The sequence below is a fragment of the Tupaia chinensis genome, unplaced genomic scaffold (assembly GCF_000334495.1).
Source record: "Tupaia chinensis unplaced genomic scaffold, TupChi_1.0 Scaffold143836_1, whole genome shotgun sequence".
Classification (NCBI taxonomy): domain Eukaryota; kingdom Metazoa; phylum Chordata; class Mammalia; order Scandentia; family Tupaiidae; genus Tupaia; species Tupaia belangeri.
In genome coordinates this window covers 912,977-920,100 of record NW_006203686.1, presented here as the reverse complement: position 1 = coordinate 920,100, position 7,124 = coordinate 912,977, and the positions used below count along the sequence as shown (strand labels likewise).

Here is a 7,124-nt window from a genome sequence, read left to right as displayed (position 1 = left end):
CTTATGGTGGCAATTCTTAACTGCTCAATTAGACTGCATATTTTTGAAGGCAGAGACACTATCCTCACCCTTAGTTTTAAGAATTAATTAATTATTATTATTGTTTTCGATTTGACCAGAGAGAGACAGAGAGAGAGGAAAAGTAAGAAAGCAAACTGGCAGGTCTTGGACTCGAACAGTGGCTGGCCATGTGGGAATCCAGCATCTTAACCACCATGCCACCTGCCGGCTCCAAATCTTAGTTTTTAATTGCTGTTTGAAATGTATCACTACAGACCAGCCCCCATAGTCTAGTGGTTAAGAGAGTCAGATCTATCTGGTGGACTGTGGATAGAATTCTGGCCTGGATGGTTCAGAAACACCCCGGGCACACGTGCAGGAGTGCCCTAAGTCCTGACAGGACGGAGAAATGGAGAAGAAATTGCAATGTGACCACACCTTATTGAGGGGGTGCTTTCACCCTCCCCACTCTCATTCTCTCTCTCTGGTAAGCACACGTGTTCTCTGACAATTCAAAAAGATGTGTCGGTGTCTTTGAGATGATCAGTAAACAACAACTTTAAGAAATATAAGGTCAGGACAGCCTTGTAGCTCAGTGGTTAAGCTCTGTGCATAGGGAGCCAGAACCCACATGGCTGACCAGGTTTCAAATCTCTGGCCCCAAGCGACTAGAATAATGTGTTTGTGCTCCCAGGATCCTGACAAGATGGAGAAATGGAGGAAAAGGATTGTGGCGTGACCATACCCCATCGGGGGTGCTCTCTCGCTCGCTCTCAGAATAGCGCGTTGTAAAGTAAGTAAGTAAATACATACATACATACATACATGCATACAGGGTCAAACACAGGTTTGTGCAGTGGGTGGGATTTTTAAACTTCCATTTCAATAGTTACTACATCTTTTAGGTCCTCAGTTTTTTCAGTCCCTGGACACAAAGTCTGTGTCCCCTGCTTTCTCCCATCAGCTGGGTTTTTCAGCATCCCCTACCCAGAAGGGGACTACAGAGAAGCCAGGCCCACCTCCATTTGCCACATGAATCTCCTTCCCATGCTCCCAGGAACCACTTGCAGTACCTTTGAGTCCATCCGGCCAGCAGACAGGTGGCAACTGTCCTCAAAAATCTTCCTGCCCCAAGTGGCCTCTTCCAGCCTCAGCGCTCCTGGCTTCTTCCTCTCAGCAGTTAGCACACCCTTGAGCAGATTTTACATGGCTCCTTGGGGCTACTATTGTTAGACTCCCACAGTGCCCCCACATAGACATCAGGAGCTCTCCTTCACCTTAACCAAAATGTAAAGTGAGGAGGAAGAGGAAGGAAACGAGGAAGAGGAGGAAGACCCTCAACACTCAAATATCTCTTACCGTTCTCTTGCCAACACAACTTGAGAGGCCAGCTTTTGCTCTCCAGTGTTGGTTTAAAGTTCAACCCCACATGTCTAGCATTTAGCGGGGTGAATCTAAGCAGGCAGAGGCAAGAACTCCTCAATGTCGACTCATCAATCTGCCAGGCATCTGGGACCCCAGGTTAATAAGCTCTGCTTGAGCTGCGAGGGGAGAGGCAACCTCAGAGACTAGGGGATGCAGACCTTGCAAGGACGTCACTCCCACCATGGAAATCCTGAGACCACGCAAGGAGAGGCTTCCCGCTACCCCCTTCGCTCACTAAAAACCCCATTATTTGTACCTTCTCAGAAAAATGCTTTAGCAGAATCATAATCTGATGGTTTCTGCAGTCTGGAGGTTGCTATCATAAATACTCTCATGAGAAAATGTTTTTATCTCCAGTAAAAATCTTTATTAAAAAAAAAATCCTTTAAGAAATTCAATATCCCTTACACGAAAGGATACGTAAATCGGCTCTGTCAGAGTTGATTGCTAAGAATATTAGTCTTTCCTGACACACTGGAAACATTTTCTTTTATTAGATAATGGGAGTTACATAGTCTATAATATTTTAAGTTTCTCTGAATTGCCAGGAAGCTGAGAGTAAATTCCTTGTGCAAACATAGCAACACCGTTCAGGCTTCTCTGCCCTCTTACAGCCATCTCTGCCCTCTGACCTCCCCGATAGGGTGAATGGCTTTTGTCTTGCCCCTTCTTTAATGATCCTGTTGGTGATACTGCTGTTTTTTGTTTTTGTTTTTTTTTTGGTCTGCAGAGTTGTTTTGCTTTTAGGGCACATGCGCTTGCTAGAGAGACAGAGAAGACAGAAAGTGAGAAATCACCCCCCGGGGGGAATGGCCATACTGAAATCCCTTCTTCTCCATTCTCCCCTTGGGACTTTGGGCACGCACCCACATGCACCTGCCATGCATTTGAGGCTGCCAGGTCCAGGACCCAAACTCCAGTTAGCAGTAGGAGTCCAGTGATGTAACCATTCCGCCATCTGCTGGTTCAAAAAAAAAGTTGACTTCTTGAGGACACACTTTCATGAATTGGTTAAGAGCTTTACATACACTTTCTTATATAATCCTCTGAACAACCCAGGGAGGTTGGCACTATGCCTGGTTTTCAGATGAAAGATTAAGTCTTAGAGAGATGAAGGACTTTGCTCAAACTCACAAGGCTAAAAAGTGGAGGTGAAATTAGGACTTTAACCCATTACCATCTAACAACCAAGCTTGTCCCTCACCCACGAAGATGTGCTGTTTCCCTACTCTTCTTCCAATGCAGTTCAAAAAGTGTTGAAGAGAAGTGGTCTGTAAGAACAAAATCAGTTTTCTCATTGAAAAATTATTAAAGGATAGACAGAAGACTTTTAACCAAAGAACTGATATTAACTCTTTCATAGGAGCTATTGAGACAGACTACAAGATTGTTTTTATCCTGGGCCAGCAGGTGGCATGGTGGCTAATGCACTGGACTCCCACATGGCCATTATTTGAGTCCTGGACCTGGTGGCTTTAAAATCATGCTAGGTGCGAGTGTGTGTGTGTGGGTGTGTGTGTGTGTGTGCCCAAGGTCCCAGAAAAACGGAGGGGAAAGGGATTGCAGTGTGACCATCCCTCAGGGGAAGTGATTTTTCACTGTCTCTCCTTGTCTCTCTCTGGTGAGCGCACTTACCCTATGGCAAAAATCTTGCCCCCCCCCCAAAAAAAGATTGTTTTCATCCACTTATCTTGGACAAACATTCCTAGCTAGTGGCAATGCCAGGCTGCCTTCTTGTCAAGTCCGATGCTTCATAATAAACAAATGTTTGCTCAGGTTCCCAGCTATGCTTTTATAGTACTTAGAGAGGAAGATGAAACAGGGAACTGAGAAGTCCTTTTCTTTCTGTTTCTCAGCGTGTAGGAACAGGGAATGGAATTCCACATCCCTGATTCAGTCTTTGGCATTGCTCTGGGAGTGTCTGCCTGGATTTATACTGTAATGCAGGCAGTGGTAGTAAAGGCTCAGGTGGATTGCAAGCCACCATTAAAGGGAAAGTGCACCTCTAAGCCTGTGGCCCTGCTGAGGCACCCTAATCCACAGAAAGAGGCAGCTTGCCCTAACAGTATGTGGTCTTAAAGAAAAACAAATCAGTCTTTTTCCAGCTGGGCTTCACGCTTGTTTAGAGCAAGATTTCTCCAGCAGCTCATTAGTGACATTTTGGATGGATAACTGTTGAGGGGCTGTACTGTGTATACTGCAGTGTGTTTATCAAGTGCCTGGGCCTCTGGCCACTAGATGCCAGTAGCACCTTTTCCCCTTTACTCCCCTTCCCCAACATAGTGACACCAAAAGCATCTCCAGAAATTGCCAAACATCCTCTGGGGACCAAAGTGCTCCCTTGCCCCTATTGTGAAGCACTGATTTAAACAAAGAAAGTCCTATCACAAAGTCCTTCACTGTGTGAAGGGTCCAGTTATAATAATAGGGAGAAGACAGAGCCAGCAGGTGGCATGGTGGTTGAGGTATTGGATTCCCACATGGCTGACCATAGTTCAAGTCCCATACCTGGTGTCCTGAAAATCATAACAAATAAATAGATAAATAAATAAATGTTAAAAAAAAATAGGGGAGAGTCAGGGAGGGAGAAAGATGAAGTGAATATGTAGATTTCAATATTTTTCTTTGACTAAATATGATAAATATGAGAGGAATTTTTTTCTTTGACTAAATATGATAAATATGAGAGTAATTTAAAAAGTTTATGCGAAAATAGAATTAAAGTATACACTTATTTTGGTACAAATAATACCGAAATCCATGCATAGTTTTTTTTTTTTTTTTGAGAGGTTTTTTGCTATAGGACACATGTGCTCGCCAGAAAGACAGAGAGAGAAAGAGAAACAGAAAGCAGAAATCACCCCCTGGGGGGGATGGCCACGTCTCAATCCCTTCTCCTCCATTCTCCTCTTGGGATCTTGGGCACGCACGCACATGCAGCTGGCGTGAGTTTGAGCCACCAGGTCTGGGACTCAAACCACAGTCGACTACATGGGAGTCCAGTGACGTCAATAGCCATTATGCCAACTGCTGGTCCCCCGTGCATAGTTTTTTCATCTGTGTTTCCTGTGAAGTTCTGGAAGACTTCTCATATATTTAAGGGGGAAAAAAAGCCAGGCTGTTTCATATGTAATATTGACTGTCTGGCCTTTTGCTTGCAATTTATAGATGAGATTTAATAAAGAAACTACAGCGTATCAGTTCTTCACCCAGAACTGACCCATAGAGATGAATTTCCTTTCAAAGGATTTGGGTTAATTTAGTAGCCTTGAACAAGAACTGATCCAAGCAAAGGTATCTGAGTGACATTATACTGTCACCACATTTTTGCTTCATTCATATTGTTCTACATTTTTAAATTTGAGATCTTAATCTTATTTTTTACTATTTAAAAGAAAGGGGATCAGCAGATGGCATAACGGTTACATTGCTGGACTACCATGTTGTTGAGTGTGGTTTGAGTCCTGGATCTGGCAGCTTAAAACTGAAGCCATGCAAGTATGCATGCCAAAAGTCCTGAGAGGAGAATGGAGGAGAAGGGAATGCAGCATGGCCATCTCCTGAGGGGAATGGGTGATTTCTTGCTTTCTGTCTCTCTGCTTCCCTCTGTCTCTCCTACGAGTCCACACGCCCTATATCAAAAACCTCTCTACAAACAAAACAAAACAAAAAGAAAGGATGAGGGACAGAGGAAGACGCCAGGCTGTGGTGGGTGATGTGAGAGGCAGGGAAAGGGGAGCCATGTCAGCCTGGGAGTGAGATGAGACCTATGAAGGATCCACTGAAGATGTCTCCGTTGACACAATAAACCATGATTTGAAAGACTGAAGACAGATGGAAGTTTTTGTAGACTGACTATTGATGTAAGGGACAAGGACATCACATTGCAACAAGTCTACGGCCCGTCCTTTAGCAAAAATCTGTAACCACAGAATAAATGATCTTATTGATAAATAGTTTAACACTGCAGGCTATAAGAAACAAGAAATGGAAAGTTACTTGTTGATGATAACATGTATGGTAATATCCTTGATTGAGTCAATAAGCAACGTATTCTGGATGGAAAATCTCGTTTTGTATACTGTAATGATGCACAGTGAACTAATGTCAAGAAATAAATTTAAGAGGAAAAAAAAGCAAAAAAACAAAAACAAAAACAGAACACTGCAGGCTATGTTTCACTGGAGCGAGTTATGCAAACAATTTAAAATGACAATAAAATTCAGTTTATAACCCAGGAAGTCCAGCTATGTTTATTGAAAATGTATGCATTTCATTAGGAGAGACAGGCTGCCTTTTTCTCATGAGTGTAATGGTAAAAGCTAATTAAATTTAGCATAAACTGAATCCTTAACATATGTTCCCAAGTTCATTAGTTTGTAATCTAAACAGCTACATGACATGCACAATAGCTAATGTTAACAATTTTCTAAACTCCAGAGCTTCAATTGCTTATTCACCAATTCCCTGTGTGTGTGTGTGTTTTAAAAGAATCAGAAGCACATACTCTAAAAATGTAAGGTGCTGGGTAAACTAAAAGGAGACCAAAAAAAAAAAAAAAAGGAAAGAAATTACTGAATTGGATTTTCTATAGGAACGCAGTTGCATTGCGATGTAGCAGGCCTACAAATTCTGGAAATACTTGTTTTTAATATTAACAGTGTTATCTCAGTCAGCTGCATCATAATTTCACAGAAAAAGAATTCCTTTGTCTCATTTATTAAAATAGAAAAACCTTTTCAGAGAGTAACTAAATCTGATGAAAGATAAAACTGAGGAGACCTGAGGTTCTTCTCTTCCTTGGTGCAAGCTTTTGCCTCTGGTTTCTATGGTAACCTATGATCTGTATTCCAATCACACCTTTAAAGGGCTTGTTTTCTTCACATGAAAATTTAGCCAGAGGCACCGAAGGTACTAAACATTAATTTTATGTTCTCTTTATTTTTAATTGAAAAAAGGTAATACAGAAAGATGATAACACCAATGATCTTATCATGCAAATACAATAGAACCTAAATTTTCTGGTTTTAAGATGATTTACATGCCTGAAAGATCACAGGGATAAAAAACCTGAATGCCAAATAGATCACTACTCAACTTCTCTAATAAACAGTAAATGTCTTGAGCATAAAACTGCAAATATTTATCTAATTTGAGAGGTTAAAAAGCCCAAGACATGCAGCTCAAGGTTTAAAATGTTATAGCCCAATGGTTTCAACCTGAAGTCCTTTTGCCCCCCTTGGTGACATTTGGCAATCCATGGAGGCATTTTTGGTTGTCACAACTGCTGAGGATGGGTGGTGATGGTGGTGGCGGTGGTGGGTTTTGTGTGTGCGTGTGCATGTGTGCAGGGTACCATCAGCTAACTACTGTTAACATCCTGCAATGAACAAGACAGCCCCTTCACAGCAGAGAATTACCACACCTAAAGCAGGAGATTGACAAGTTGACCATCTAGCTTGAAGAAAATCAATGTTCAGATGAATCCAACGCTTTGAAAACAACCTGTTCTTGAACTGTTCTTTTTGTATCTATTTTCACTTAAATGCAAAAAGAGAGGTCAAGAAAACAAACCAAAGGAAAAAAAAAGCCCGCATTAAATTTATAATAGTACGTTGTGATTAAAATTTGGACATTTCTAGCGTGCGTGCCTTCATCTAACTCATCTAACTTGGAGCGGCCTTGTAGAAGCTGTCCAC

General features: G+C 42.0%; 1 long non-coding RNA gene across 1 annotated transcript in view; it reads right to left on the bottom strand.

The window, feature by feature from the left end:
* The window catches only part of LOC106733478 (uncharacterized), a 62,244-nt gene that overhangs the window by 54,879 nt on the left and 241 nt on the right, over positions 1-7,124 (bottom strand). The window lies entirely within an intron of this gene.